The following is a 15,529-nucleotide window of genomic DNA, read 5'->3' as shown; positions in this document are numbered from 1 at the left end:
ATATAGCATTTTTTTTACTCTGAGCAATAGGCTTTCGACTACAACCCCTGTTTACACTTTTATACAGCACTTTTTATTGTGACACACACACACACCAGGAGCAACTTGGGGATCAATATCTCGCACTACTGATACTTCAACATGCAGACCGAACGAGCTGATTATTATACGACCTACCTAAAATGCTACTTCCTTAGCATTTTTTTTGCAGAAGTTTTTGCTATTAGCAAAGAATAAATAACAGAAATAATTATCATTAATGTAACTTGAGACCACACAACCGAAATACCAGCCTCTCCACTTATGAATCCAACACAAATACTCATTTCGTTTGTCAAGTGACAGCCTGTCGCCCTCTTTGTGACACTTGTACTTTGCCTTTAACAACATTTTTGAGGTTCTTTTTTTAAAAGCAAATCTTGATCCAATTAAATCACACGCATACTGCTTGTCCCAAGCAATACTGCCTATTCACATTACACATTATTAAGCATCACATTTATTATTGTACATCTAAGTATTGGTAGCAGCATTTGTGTTTTTGCATTGTGGTTGTTGTCATCTGCCAAATGTCATTATTATTACAGCTGATTATTTTTTACTGTCTTGTGTGTGCTGATATTTTGTTTTTGCAGATAATAACTTACAGATGTTGAGCAACTGCCACTGAGGACTGCTACCCTACATGGGCCTTCACAAAAGCAAAGTGCCTTGATTGTGCATCTAAATTAAGATCAAGCGCACCTCACCATCATTTTTACACGGGTAGTTTAAATTTAGTGGTCTACAGAGATTTCAACGATTAGATATATTTTTTCAAATTTGGATAAATATTTTGAATAATCATCTTGTCATAGTCGTTATAATAGCCCATAAAAATGCCAAAACCAAAAATATATTGATCCTATTAACAAGCACCAACTGTGTTTTAATCAGCAGCTGAAAACATTTAGCAACAAAGCTGGTAAGTTTAAATGTTTTAATGAATTGCATGATTGTTAGTAACTGGTTGGTAATATAATTTGGTGTTACTAGGATTTAAAAATGTCACGGACCCAGCTCCAGGGATTTGGGGTCCGTGAGCAGTGTGGACCTCTAGTATTATTATTATTATTATTATTATTATTGTTGTTATTGTATTGGATGTATGTTTTCTGCACTGTGCTCTGGTGTTCCATGCTGGTGGGTGTATGTGTGCGGGTGTGTCTGCGGGTGTGGCTGGAGGACGAAGGACAGCCACCTGCAGGCCTGATGGGTGTGGCCCTGCCAGCTGCCGGTCACGCCCAGGTTCTCACACACCTGCTTCTGATCAGGCTAGTCGGGGGAGCTACATAACAGAGCGATGGGGCTTCCTCCGGCGCAGGATCGTTGAGTTAGACTTCATGTCAGTGTTTAAAGAGCTGTTTAGTGTATGCCTGCTGGAGTTGGTGCCATAACGGCTGCATCTGTTGTTTTTCCTCAGGAGGAGAGCGGAACACAGGACTGCAGGACGCACGGGGTGTGCGTAGGCACAGGGGCAGAGAGCACAGGATATCAGCACTTAGGGGAAGACACGTCACGGGAGTCAAGGGAGCACTCTGGAGAATTATTGTGTGGTGTACATTTACCCCCACTGTAAATAAATGCACTGCTCATTCCACTAAGTCCAGCGTTTGGGTCCTATCTCCATCATTCCCCACGGTCTGCCTGCCAGACCGTGACAAAAAATTCATTATGACCTTATATTGTATTGCAATGGAGTTGGTCTGAGAAAGAACATGGGATCTGCTTTCAGGTTTTAGAAGGTCTAGGTTGTGACAGGAGACTTCAGCCAATCACAGGTCTTTTCAGATTGAATTAGCTGAGTGCATGAATAATAATTTACTCAGGAAAGACTCAGTTTTTGTAGTTCTGCCTTTGTACGCCACAACAGTTGACTTTAAATCGCACAATCCAGATGTGATCGAAGTGACGACTTTCAGCTTTTATTCAAGAGGTTTTAACTGCATTTTTATTAACTGTTGAGGAATTAAAGTCAGTTTTATCCATGGCTGTTAGACTCATATTAATGTAGCTCCTCAGGCAGGACTAATCAGAGCCTTCCCAGGCAGGCTTGTAGGATAATACCGGATCATGCTGTTTTAATCGACTGGAAGAAAGAGTTCTGCTACCACTTCATTATACCCCTTTACCTCATGAGAAGTCATCTGCACACATGATTTCTTTTAACTAAAATCTACAAGAGGTGACACTTTTGATAAACTAGAAAATAAGAACTCAAGTAGCAGCTGTGGGGGGCTGTACTTTGTGGAAATGATGCTTCGAACTAAATTCTACCATCAGCATGGTACTGTAACTGTATTCTCATAGTTGGCTATGAGCCTCTGTACACCACCACACATGGGTTTTAAATCAAACGACTGAGATGTGATTGAAGTGCAACCTTCCAGCTTTAATTCAAGAGGTTTTACAAAACTTCTGCAGCTGTTTAGGAATTGGAAAAAAATGTATACATAGTGGCCCATTTTCAGAATTGCCTTTTATATTTTATCACTACAATTTTAAATATGAGCCCCAAGTAGATGTTGGTGCAAGTGAGGAAGGCCTTCATTAGGCTGAAAGAAAAAAAACAACAACAAATTTAAACAAATCAGATAAATACCAAAAATTTTAGGCATAGCCAAATCAATAACTTGGTAAATTCTTAAAAAGAATGAACGCACTGGCCAACTCTGCAATACCAAAAAGCCCAAAAAACCAAAGAAGGCAACTATAGTAGAAAATAACAGAATTATTTTTATGGTTAAGTAAAACAAATTTACAACATCTAATTAAGTCAAAGGGAAGGGGAACTCCAGGGGAAGTAGGAATGTCCTTGTCAGAGTGAGCAATAAAGAGGCACCTTCCTGAATGTAAATACAGAGTTTACAACAAGGAGCAAACCACTGGTTATACTCAAGAACAAGAAAGCCATTTCTGAAAAGAAATCTCTGGGCAGATTAACTTGTACCAGAATGAAGGGAAGAGATCGAGGAAGACACAAACTGCTTGTGATCCAAAGTTACCACCACAATACCAATACCACAATATCTGTCAAACATAATCGAGGCAATGTTATGGCATGGGCATGTATGGCTGCCAGTGGAAGCGGGTCACTAGTGTTTATTGATGCTGTTACTATTGATAGAAGCAGCAGGATGAATCTTGGAGTGTAGAGGGCTATACTCTCTCCTCAGATTCAGACAAATGTTGCAAAACTGATCCGACAGCACTTCACAGTGCAAATAGTGATAATGACCCAAAGCATAGTGACAGTTAGTTTTGTGTGTGTTAGTTAGTTTTGAGCCTCTAAAAACAGGAGACTATGCATAAAGTGGCTCTAATGAATAAACAGTGAATGCAGGTCTTTTTTGTAAAACCCCCTGAATTAAAGCTAACAGCTAAACACTAGTGTACAGAGGCAAAACTACAAAAATTCTGTCTCTGTTCAACAAATTATAGACCTAACTGTATAATAAGTTCACACAGGAAGTGAGACCACTGGTGAAATGGGTTGAGTAGAGGGCTGCCAAAAGAATAAGTATAAGCCATATGGCTATGCTCATTTGCTCAGAAGGGCTTAAAACAGTCAGGGGGAGAAAAGAGCTGCAGGAGGAGTGCTCACACACACTAATACAACCTGCATTGTGTCTCTTTTTCTAAATGATACTAAAAGAAAAAACAGATTTAGTCATAAAAGAAAAATATACAATTTTAATTGGGAAATGACTTTTTTTTGCACTTAAACCTTTTTTGCAGACCAAAAGGAACAATTTTAAGCATAGCTCATTCAATCAGCGCTTTATGGTGCTAGAAAAAAATCAACAAAAAACCCCATAAATCCATGCTGAGCTTTTTTCCTAAAAAGGTAGTAAATATGAAACTGTACAATTTTTTTATGTCTTCTGTTTTAGAGGACTTCATTTAAATGTCTAAAACAAACTTTTGCGTTAAGCAGCAGGTCAGCTAACACGGGGGGAAGATGGTGTCATGGGCCAACAGGAGATTCTCTCACTTTTAACTCACCAAATAATTTGTGGAGGTGAAATTCCTGGAGGTCACCTTTCAGCAGAGTGCCTTTTGGTGTCCATGCTGTGTACTGGGGGTGCACGATTATCCTCCTCCAGCCGGATCATGGCGTCTGGAAGGCAGACAGGGAGCAGGGGGCAGAAATAAGGACAGGAAACAAGATAATGTGTTAAAAACACACGTGTCCAAATTAGGAAGTGAAACACGTATAGCACGTCTTGTAGCATTTCATCTGAAGGTCAATCATTAACAGGTGGATAGTCTGTAATATTAATTTCAGTTCGGTCAAAAATGACCAGTATTTCTCTCCGGAAATTAAACATTTCAGCTTTAAAAATAAAGCCAAATGTCTTTATTCTGTAGCTAAACATATAACGCAGCCAAATAGCTCATATTGCCCTCCAAAATAGCTTGACATCCCCTGCAATGCTAAAATATTTCTTTATGTTTTATTTATGCAATATGTTACAATCAAGGATCTACTCAAATCGTGTGGCTACCATTCCCCACTGGATAATATCTGTCAAAGGGAAGAATGGCATGTCTTCATGTCTAGGGAAGTGTTCATGCCTTATATAGTCTTGGTCTAGTAGAGTTGCTTGCTGTACATAACTGGATCTAGCCAGAGGCTAAGGAAGCAGACCTTCTGAGAGCTCATTAAAACAGTCTTCAAGTGAATGTACTATAAAAGAATGAGCTTGCCATTAAAAATAATCAGAAGTAATGGAGCGGTTCCCACACTGAAAAACATTTATTAAAAACGGAAGTCATAGCTGGCTTGGATGAGTAAATGAAAAAGGGTTACGGAGAGGAAGAAGGCCAAGGCACGGGCTTGATACTAATATTCAAACAATTCACAAACACCTCCAGCATTGTGAAATAAATGAGCATGCCGGTCTCATTTTCGTGTTACATACAAATTACACCTCAAAGGTCAATCGAGGAAATATTTCCTTTCTAATGGGAAGTTGCATGACATTTCTAAGCAAGGACGACTCTCTACAGTGACATCTTTTTTTAGTAACACTGACATTTTCAGTGGCTGCATGAGCACTAAAGTGAAAACAGGCAAAATTTAAATAAAAATGAACAACTGTTTTGTAGCATTTAAAATGAGACATTTTAACAACGTGGAGTATTTCATCCTAATACCAACGACCCTGCTTGGCCTATCTGCTTCACAGTTTAGCAGAGTCTGCAGAGGCGTTCTCAAGTGAGACCGAACAAGACAATTACCATTTTCAAGTTTCCACTTTAAATCTGTAACAAGACTTGATCTGAGTCTCAGTTTATAAGAAATACCCAATGAATGAGGGGGCTTTTCCCACAATAATGTGAAATGGTAATTATCCAGATATGAGAATGTCGACATACAATAGCTCATTAGTACTCTGTTACAGAGATGTTTTATACGGTACATGTGAAGGGCACTGCTTTAAAGTAACAGATAAAAGGTCAAGTAATTATATAAGTTTTAGTTCATAGTTTGAATTAAAACTGTTCTGAAGGAGGAAACTGAATCGTTCATGTTCCAAATGCAACTGTGGGCCTTTTGAAAAGAAACTCATGTTTAATTAGCAGACCTTTGTTAAATTGGAGATTGAGCATTCATACACCAGGCGCAGGCATTAATCGCCAAATAGAATAAAAAAAACTGACAACATTTTTCCTGATCTCTGCTCTCTGGTCTTGTTGTGTTGCTCCAGCTGGTTAAAAAAATTGTAACCAACTTAGCATTAGTTCACGATTCAAACACGAGAAATATATGAGCTTGAAAATACAAAGTTGACGTGCATTTCGTTAAACAGTTGCAAGAAAACATCTGCAAGCAGTCAGCAATCAAAAGTTCACCGCATATTGTCCAAAAAATTATGTGAGAAAACGTAATTACAAACCCAGACATGCCAATTCATTTTTATCTCCATGTATTAGAGTACTATAGTATCAGTACTATATGCCCATGCTACAGTATCAGAGCTGTGATTTTAGCCAGCAGATAAGTGTTTGGGGCAGTGTTTAACACTGTTGCCTCGCAGCAAGAAAGTCCTGAATTTCGCTCAACTCCACCATTCTTTTCAGTTACTTCCTCCCACAGTACAAAGACATGCAATAGTTGGGTTAGGTTAATACCTATAGTAGCAGCCCCCCCCCCCTCCCCCACCCGCGACCTTGATAAGGATAAGCATAAAAGAATTCATGGGTGGATAATAGGTCTGTGACATTATAATCATTAATGAATTCATGTATGATGACATAATGCTTTTCTAAAATGCTACAAATGGATCATTTTAGCCCATTTGTAGGTGGCTGCTAGCATAAATAATATCCCAATATTGAGATAGATAAGAACCTTCAGGGGCTAAGATTTACCTTTGTACCAGTATTGGTTTCTCAACTACTGATCTTGTAAACGGTGCTTGCAAACAGTATCAGATTTCCCTAAAAAATTAATTAAATACTCTAACATAAGAACTAATCTTACATAATGACTTGTTTGCATGTTGCAACCCACTTTTAGAGTGAATCTCTATTTAGAATAGTTCTTTGTAAGTTGGAATTTACAATGGGCAGATGTACCTCTGGATGCATTCTAAAATATTAAAAGTTGATGGTGCCAGAAAGAAACTCTCTGGGCATCTGACATCTATTAAAGAAGACACATACAGTGCAGGTCTAACGGGTTTTGAGAACAGAAAGGACTGAGAGAATGTGGTAAAGCTGCAGTGGCAACAACTAAAACACGAATGTAAACCAGTGCAAATCTCATAAATCTATCACTTAAAGTCTCATATCTCTCTTTCTCCAAAACTGAGCCCCTTATCTCACCCAGCTTTGGTCCAATATAAATCTACAAGCAGCCCTCTTCAATTTTATTGGCCAAAAATCCATTCATATCACTTTTCACTGAATGTTTATCCTAAACTGTGAGAGCAGAAAAGTGAGAACAACTGCACAGGCCCTAGAAAAACTGCCCTTGATTAATGTGTTTTAGGATTTATATTATACAAGTCAAATAGTCAGTGTCGGGTTAATTTAAGAGCCTCAAGTTTTGCTGGGGCATGATAAAAAATAGGGTTCAAACTTCACTAAAGAAAAAAAAATGTTTACTCTACTGCGATAAATGCTACAAATGACTCAGTTTCTGCATGCAAGGGTCTGCAAGAGCCTCAGTGAGCGTGTTATAAATGTATGGAGGAGTATATATTGTCTTCAGCTGTAACACTGCATATGGGAATGTGTAGGAGCAAAGCAGTTTGTATGAATGTGCCTGTGAGAGTGGCAGAAACATAGACATCCACAGAAAGACAGAAAGAAACAGTCTGTTTCTTATGGTTGAACTGCAGTTGAGATTCAGCCAAGGTCATCCTCTTACTTATGACATACATGGAGCCAGACTGAGCCTCTCACTTGGACGCTCTCCATCTGCTCCCACTGATAAGACTGGCTACTTCATGAGCAGCAGACAGACACTACAGCTCTGTATTGTGTATTATATACAGCGGTAATGCGATTAAACTACATTAAGGCTGTCTTAGCTTGCCATAAAGATGATAGACAACATACACATGGTATATACTGTGTGCTACATACAGTATAAGCATAGTATAGATGTTTATCTTCCTAAAAAGTGCATTTTATAATATTCAAAATGCACTGGGATTTAAATGTGGGGTAGATGAGCTACTGCAAGGACAATACTCCTAAGTTAAAAGAGCTGTCATGCCACAAAGGTGGACACGGATCATCTGTTAATTGGTTTATGCATATGAACTGGAAAACTCATTTGTAGGCTATCAAAGATGGCTGAAAACGGCTTAACCAAAATAATAAGACCTTAACTGGACTATGCAGACTGCACACATTCCACACACTTTTCCTCAGTGTCTTCTGAAACTCATGTAAAACGGTAAAGGTTAATATGTGTGCAGCTGGCTGGCCAGCAGAGCTACTCTGCCTTATCCCGATCGACACTCAGTCACCACTTTGTGAGCTAAAGCTTGCTTTAAAATTTATGAGAGGGGAAGAAAAAGAAAATCTTTCTGGCATATCAGTGAGGACAATGAGGATTTTTTTGTAAGCCTTCTGTTTTCTGTGCTCAGAGAAACACACAAATTCCAGATTGGCTTTGTGAAGGACAGCAGCAGCTCTAACAGTAATACTGTATGGGTGAGACATTAATGCCTAAAGAGATTAGAGAGGCGCCGTTGTGGCAGTCTTTAAAAAAATGCATGATAGTGATAATAGATATCCGTGTTTAAGAAAGCTGCAATGAACTAATAGGGAGTCAAATTCACAGCACTGTGAGGAAGTTTTGTTTTACACACGCTGAACATAAATATGATTGGCAGTCTTCTGTCAGTTGTCTTTCCATGACACATCAAACAAATAACGGATTGTTAAATCGGGCTACCAAGAAAAAAGGTTCCTATGTCAAACCACAGAAACCTTGAAAGCAGCCTGACCACAGGCACAATGTTTTCTTCATTAAAATTTCACGCTGTTAAAATGAGTGAAATTGTGAACCATCTGCTTAAACACTGTCATGTCCTCACACGAACACATACAGTGGTCTTGTAAAGGGATACATTCAAAACTTCAAACAAATGGCTAAAATCCAGGCAAGCTTCCCTGACGGCAAAAGGTTCACAGGCTGATCACCATAACTACAGCTGATGATCTCAACATGCGATGCTTCCTGTTAAATGAGCCTTAGCCCATGGAGGTGGACCAATTGGCAGGAAATGAGAACAAATTGATTGGGAAACAGATGGAAGAGAAGCAGCCACTATAAAGCCCATGAGGCTTTAAAGGAAGGAAAGAGTTTAGGGTTGGAAATGAAAATGAGGCAGAGAGACTGAGAACTGAGAGCAAACAGCATGAAATAAAGGGCAGATAAAATGAACTACGGGACATAACTTTTAAAAGCTTGGAAGAGAGTAAAGAGATTCCACGTTCAAATCAGAGAACTTAAACCTGAGATCTAAATTGGTTTCACTTCATTCACTGAGAGCAAAAAGTAAAACTTTCAACTGTGGCGTTTGCTTTTCTGTCAGTGACACATTTTGAACACATTGCATGTGATCTGCTTCGTGAAGTTAAAAATATTGCAAATTGTCTGCATGATAGATATTTGCTGTGTATTGCTTCCAGGAAACAAGACATTGAACAAGGCCTTGAAAATTTGCCAAGGCATTCTCACTCTCGCACATTTGTTAAGTCTTCTCTCTGAAGTGGTCCACACCGAGACAATATCTACACCGTCAGAGCCAATTTTTAGACAGATTTAAGAGTCATTCAATTTTTGTTTTCAGATTAATCAGCAGTGATGGCAGAACAGGTCTTTGCGACCTTCCAGAAAACTGCATGAATGTGAGACAGTTAAGCTCTTTAGAGGCACAATCTGTGATCCAAATATAAACTCAAAGGTCAGTACCACGAAATCTCAAAAGGGAAGCTGCCACACACTCTCATGTCAAAAGACAACAAGACTTAAGCATTTGTGATGTTTGGACTGGCACATTCATGCTTTAAGAATAATAAAAAGTAATGTAAAAACACACACTGGGAATTTCACCACTATTAGGATAATTTGTTTACTTGAGTCATGCACACTTATGGACACACAGGCTCCTGCACTCTTTCTAGAGACTGATAAGTGGGCCAGTATTAACTATATGTCAATACATTGGGATCAGCATAATAGATATTAGCTATTTGCGTAATGCATATCAGGTAATGCTACATGTACAAACACAACAACCAGCATGAAGGGGTAATCTACGACTTGCCGTGACTTACTGTTACGACCGATAAAGGATTTTTATTATCAATGCCGATATTTTGATATATCTGCCAATAATTGTTTCTGTCAGTCCCAAACAACACAAACAGATTTCCTTAAGAAACTGTCGAAAAATATTGCGGATTATTTGTTTATATATGAGCTGGTTGTTGTGTTTGTAGCGTTCCAAACTCATATTGCCAACAGTGAAGTTGGAGAGTGCCCTCTAGTGGACAAATTATCCAACATCAACACTCATAACACAGTTGAAGGGTGTTTCTCCTGTCTCTACTTTTTAAATTATAATTTGTGGGCTTTTATAAATGCCGATACTGATATAGCAGCAAATAGCTAATATCGGCCAACATATTGGGCTCTATTGACAATAAAACAAAAATATGCTAGGAAAGTCTGTTTATGTTTTGTGTGTCTGAAAGAAGAAAAAGAATCAGCTGATAGATCTCATTTTTAAAATCACCAGATCTCGAGCAGGCCCTCCTTGTTTTTACAGGCTTAGTACTGGCTTGTGGTCGTAGCAAGCAAAAGAGACATACACCGAATTTGTGTTTGTGTTTAAAATGCACAAACAATCAGCTCTGCAGTGGCGATAGTGAATACACAAACAAAAGTTTTGATGAATAACAATGTATGTTTGTTTACTCCACAGGGTACTTGGAATTTTCTTTAGCCTTTGCATTTGAGACAAGTATTTCAGCAAAGTTACATATACTGAAACCATAGCTGATTTCACATGCAGTAAATAGGTTTTGAAATGCCCTGAAATACCTGCTGGGCTGATAAAGCTTCTATGCTGAATGGCAAGTCAAATACAAAAAAAAAAAAAAGCTTTTGCAAACTCAGCAAATGACTCATGGGCACATTAATGACTATCCTTTTGAACTGATACTAACAAATACACAGAGAAACCTGCACTTTCAAGTGTTTATTTAGATGAATTCTATCATTCAGGGTCAGTGGATTAAAACCTCTGGCTCTCTATATAAGTTATAAAGCAGCATACTGAAGAAAACCCAAGTACGAGTTATACCAAGTAAAGAAAAATCCTACTACATTAAGAGATTTAGATCTGATAAAAAGGAGGAAAAAAATAAAATTATTTCAGGAATGTGCCACTTCACTGTGAATTACCTCTAACTTGAACTAAGCCTCTGTACTAGAGGATAATTCATGCCATTATGCCATGAATTTAGATGTGCTCCTATTAACAGCCTATTGATCCTGGTGATGTAGACAGTGTCAGATAATGACAGGTCTAACCCAAGCCAAGTCAAGTTACAGTCAAATGTATTCATATTAAGCACTTTAAATAAACAGGCTGTTTGCAAAGTGCATGAGTCATCAGTGGAAGGATGGGACTCGCATGGGTTGAGGGTATTTATCTGCCCAGAGTGTGAATTAAAAAATCCAATCCCGGTCTCCACATCATTAACCCTTAGTAGCTGCTATGACCTTAGATGTTCATTTGATCTTAACATGTTTTGGTGAGTGTCGGAGTGGAATGGGATGAGGCTGTGTGTCTATGTGATGGGGAGTGGGGGGGTGACCCTTTGATGTTGTAATGCAAAATTTCTTTTATCTCTCGTGGAGCGTTTGAGACCGGGCAGGCTGTCCAAAAACTCAATTAGAGATACTGTGAATGTGTGCTGACAGCATAAGAGGAGGCGTGAGGCACAGAGGTGTGAAGGATACAAGGAAAAAATAAATTTAACTATTAGTCCAAATGGGACCACTAACTGAGCAACATAGACCTGAAAAGTAGATTTTTTAAATATAAAATCTGGTCAATTTAACTACAGAGAAGGAAAAAAGAAAATCCTAGAGTTTGGTAGCAAAATGTCCAAAGAACAAACCAATCTTCTGTTTATGACTGACTCAGAATGTATAGCATCCAGCTGGTGTACAAGTAAACTTTTCACCGACATTCAAGTTAATGGATACCATTGCCTTTGATGGATAGCGGAATGCAGCTTGCTTGACAAATGATGGGTATCCTTGCTGTACAGAGTGAAATTCTTAAACCCATTCATCCAGCCACCATCCAGGGCTTCATCATCACAAATACCACAAAGTAGCATAAAAGAATTCAGAATCCCAAAAGCTCAAAGCCCTTAGCATGCTCAATCAGCCAAAACTGTGTGGGTTGTTGGTACTTCCCTGATGAAGTACACGACCATAACTTAGAAAGAAGGTGGGAAAAAAGAGGGAATGGAAATAAGGATGAGGATGGAATGAATGGCAGGGAGAAGAAGAGGCGGAATATGTGGCTCCATGTTTTCCCCATCTATTTGCTGTGTATATGAACAGGACTGGCAGCCCCATCTGCATTCTTTTATGACACTGAAAAGATGCACTGCAGCTTAGGTGAGAAGGGAGGAAAGCAGAGAGTAGAGGAGAGAAGCAGAGGCACGGCTTTTTACATTAGGCTTTTCATCTCTCTTCTGCCATCGGTCATCAGAAATGGGAGAACACCGACTCCCAAACACTGTGCTTCATTCCAATTCCATTTAGCTCACAACTGTTTGAGAAAGAGGGCTATATTACAATGTCCCAAAAGGCACAAAAAGAATTATTCATGCACAAAGGAATTTAACTGCATTGTTCCATCGCCAGTACCAACAAAAGGATATTCTAGGATTTCAAATGAAGATGGTCATCCATCAGACAAAGGCTATTTCTAATATTCATCTTTCTGTACCGGTGATAGTCATGAAATACTTCCTGTAGAGTGTCATGAAATAAATAAATAAATACCTAAATAAAGGAAAGAGGTGAAAAATGTGGTTAAGAGGCCGGTGCCGCAACATCAGGAGAAACACACTGTTAAATCTGGCCCCCTTGATCTCTTTAATCAGAGCGCACTCAGTGTCTCCCACAAGCACACACACAGAAAAAATATACTCTGTTCTCATACATCTGTGAGACTTACTGGGTGATTTTTTAATATGTTATGGCCATAATTAAGTATGTATAATGCCGAGAAGTGTTTGTGTGTGCAAGAAGTCGCTTCAGAGAGAATGATATGTTTACCTTGCATTTAGAAATCATGGGAAAAAAGCATCTTTAGGCCATTTGTTTGTTTTTTCACAAGTTATTTGTCCAGTTTGACCTTTTAATGCTGCACAAACAGTAAGTCATAAACAGTAATGGGGACCCCCAAGAACTTTATACTGAAATTGAGCTCTAACAGAAAAGAGATCTGAGCTTTATTTTCGGAGCGTTTAAAGTGAAGATGCAATAAAATGCTGTGCAGAGCGAGAAAGAGAGGACTTAAAATAAAATAAGAAACGGTATAAAAAAGGTAATAAAAATGTAATAAACTGTAAAACACCTTTTTATAATAATCCTGAATAGTAAAAGGCATGGCATAATTTTCTAGTATGTTTATGACATCACCAGATAGCAGGACAACAACTTCTTCCTCTTTTTCTTGACTGCTCATAACGAGGCTCCTACTGAGGCTGTTGGCTTGTGGCTGCACCTGCACCACTGAAAGGGACCGGCTCATAACGAGACATACGTGAGCATGATCGGCTGACCAGTGCGTCTCTAGTTATGACAGCCAAAACTTCTCCATAGATGGACAGGTAATGATTTTGCTCCAGTGCTCCAGTCAGGCAGTCTCAAAGGAAGAATTATCACATTATTTCGATAAAGACATTTTTTTTTGATCCAGTGGCATTTGATTAACAGCTAATCTGGATATTTCTGTCTTTGATGTGCAGTTTGTACAAATCTGGATTTATTCTTTACGCAGTTGGTTTGGCAAAACCATAGACTGTATAAAGCTAACGTGACATTACCAGTCCGATTTTAAAGGCCGGACGATAAAAACTTGGCTTCTGTAATGTTGGATTTTTGGAGCTAAAAGTGACCATATATGGATGAGAGGGTAGAGCTCTACCCGCTCAAGTTATCAACTAATATGGTTAACAAACTACACACTGACCATATGAGTGCATCACACTGGGCAAATATAACTCCTAAATGGTGCTATGTAACATACTAATTAAATACTAGAATGTCACTAATAAAAGCTGTTGCGCAAATGCAATACAATACAATTAACGACAGGCAGGAGCAATTATTTGCCAGATAACTGCATTAGAAATTTTCCAGAAAGCACCAACACCACAGAGAAGTCTATTTCAGTGACTTGAATTAGCTAAGCCAAAGCACGAGACACAGCTGCAGGCTACAACCACCCATGCTGGCATCCATCTGTCAGTCAAAGTGACCACATCTCTAACCCTTCAAAGCTAAATGTATTATAGTTAATATATGGCCAGTACCATGACTTCTACCCCCACCCCTCCACCAAAAAAAAAAAAAAAAAAAAACCTAAATAAAGTGCACAAAGCATTTTAAATTATTTCATGGTTCAGGCTTTAAAATGCTAATATCAAAAACTGGAGGCCTTAATAAATTTGAATGGGCAAGTCATTAAACATATCCCCCACTGTACAGTTTATTAAAGAGGAGAAATTAGCTATAGAAACTAACATTGTACCAGGCTGTGAACATGATGGCTTACATCGGAGTCTTGACTTGTTTTTGGAGTCAGCTGCAGATTTTTGCCATTCTACATTTTTCACCTCTGCTTATCCTGCTTTAGCAAAAGCTAAGTATTTTAGCCATTTATCAATTACTTTCAGCTATTTGAATTATAGATTCATTTCTTTTAACTAATTGTTCACACATTTCTGCATTCTTTGTCTTAGTTGCAAAAATAGTATTCAAATCTTGATTTTCTTTTTACTTAGCTGAGGTACAAAAACCCTCTTACCCCCAAACACAAATAGAAGTAATCTCTTAGATACAAATATCTGTGTGGTAGCTGCTCTATAACATGTAGGGTGTTCGGTGTTTTAGGGAATGCTTTGTTTAAAAAATAGGTAAATAAAAATGAAGCACTATCACCCACTAGGAGAGAGAATCGTTTGTTGTTCAAAGTCTGAAAATACCTGCAGCACAGATAAATACAAGGTTGTAGAATAATGAGAGGCAATAAAATTACAAAAATGCAAAATATAATCAAAACAAAACGCATTAGAGAGAACAGCGTAACAACCTTATTAACGCAACACAAACTGATTCACAGTTTGCTGTTTAGAATGACAGCGGCGTTTGTTCCTTCCTCGCTCTGCTGGATCAAGAGTTAATTTTGCTTAGAGTGACTGTGAGCGGCAAGTGACAGCGGCGAATTAATGGTTCGTTATACTCAGTGTAAGCAAATGGCGAGCCAGTGATGGAGCAAAATGGATTTGCGCACACATCCGATGCCAACCATGACATCTCTTCAAGTATTCCAAAACAGTCAGACACTCATGAAGAAGAATTTAAAAGCAGCACTGGTTTATGAAACCACGGGACTTTTTCAAAGCACATGCGGAAAGCTACTTCTGAAGAAATTTGAAACCTAAAGAAAAACTCAAACACTCATAATCATTCATCATAAATGTGATACGTTGCTCACTCAAACTTGAGCTAAATGAATTTTCCACATTCTTTTCATTCAGGGCAGTCGCTTGAATCAGCATGACACCTTCCACTTGCCGTATGTTCAGAGGTGCAAGATTAAGCAAAAAAAAAAAAAAAGAGTTAAGACGCTGTTGGCACTGTGGGATGGCTGGTTTTGGAAAGGGTGTCATTAAATTTTGATAAACCATGTCAAAAATATTT

The 15,529-nt window shown here is 38.5% G+C and overlaps 1 protein-coding gene across 1 annotated transcript in view; it reads right to left on the bottom strand.

Moving 5' to 3' along the window:
- Positions 1–15,529, bottom strand: part of chrm3a (cholinergic receptor, muscarinic 3a) — a 78,865-nt gene that overhangs the window by 49,760 nt on the left and 13,576 nt on the right. The window contains exon 2 of the mRNA XM_063491370.1: positions 4,045–4,159. The gene's annotated coding sequence lies outside the window, so the exon portion shown is untranslated. The remainder of the gene's footprint in view (positions 1–4,044; positions 4,160–15,529) is intronic.

Source organism: Pelmatolapia mariae, linkage group LG13 (assembly GCF_036321145.2).
Source record: "Pelmatolapia mariae isolate MD_Pm_ZW linkage group LG13, Pm_UMD_F_2, whole genome shotgun sequence".
In the NCBI taxonomy this organism is placed as follows: Eukaryota; Metazoa; Chordata; class Actinopteri; order Cichliformes; family Cichlidae; genus Pelmatolapia; species Pelmatolapia mariae.
Note: the sequence above shows the minus strand (reverse complement) of the source record. Positions and strands in the feature narration are given on the sequence as shown.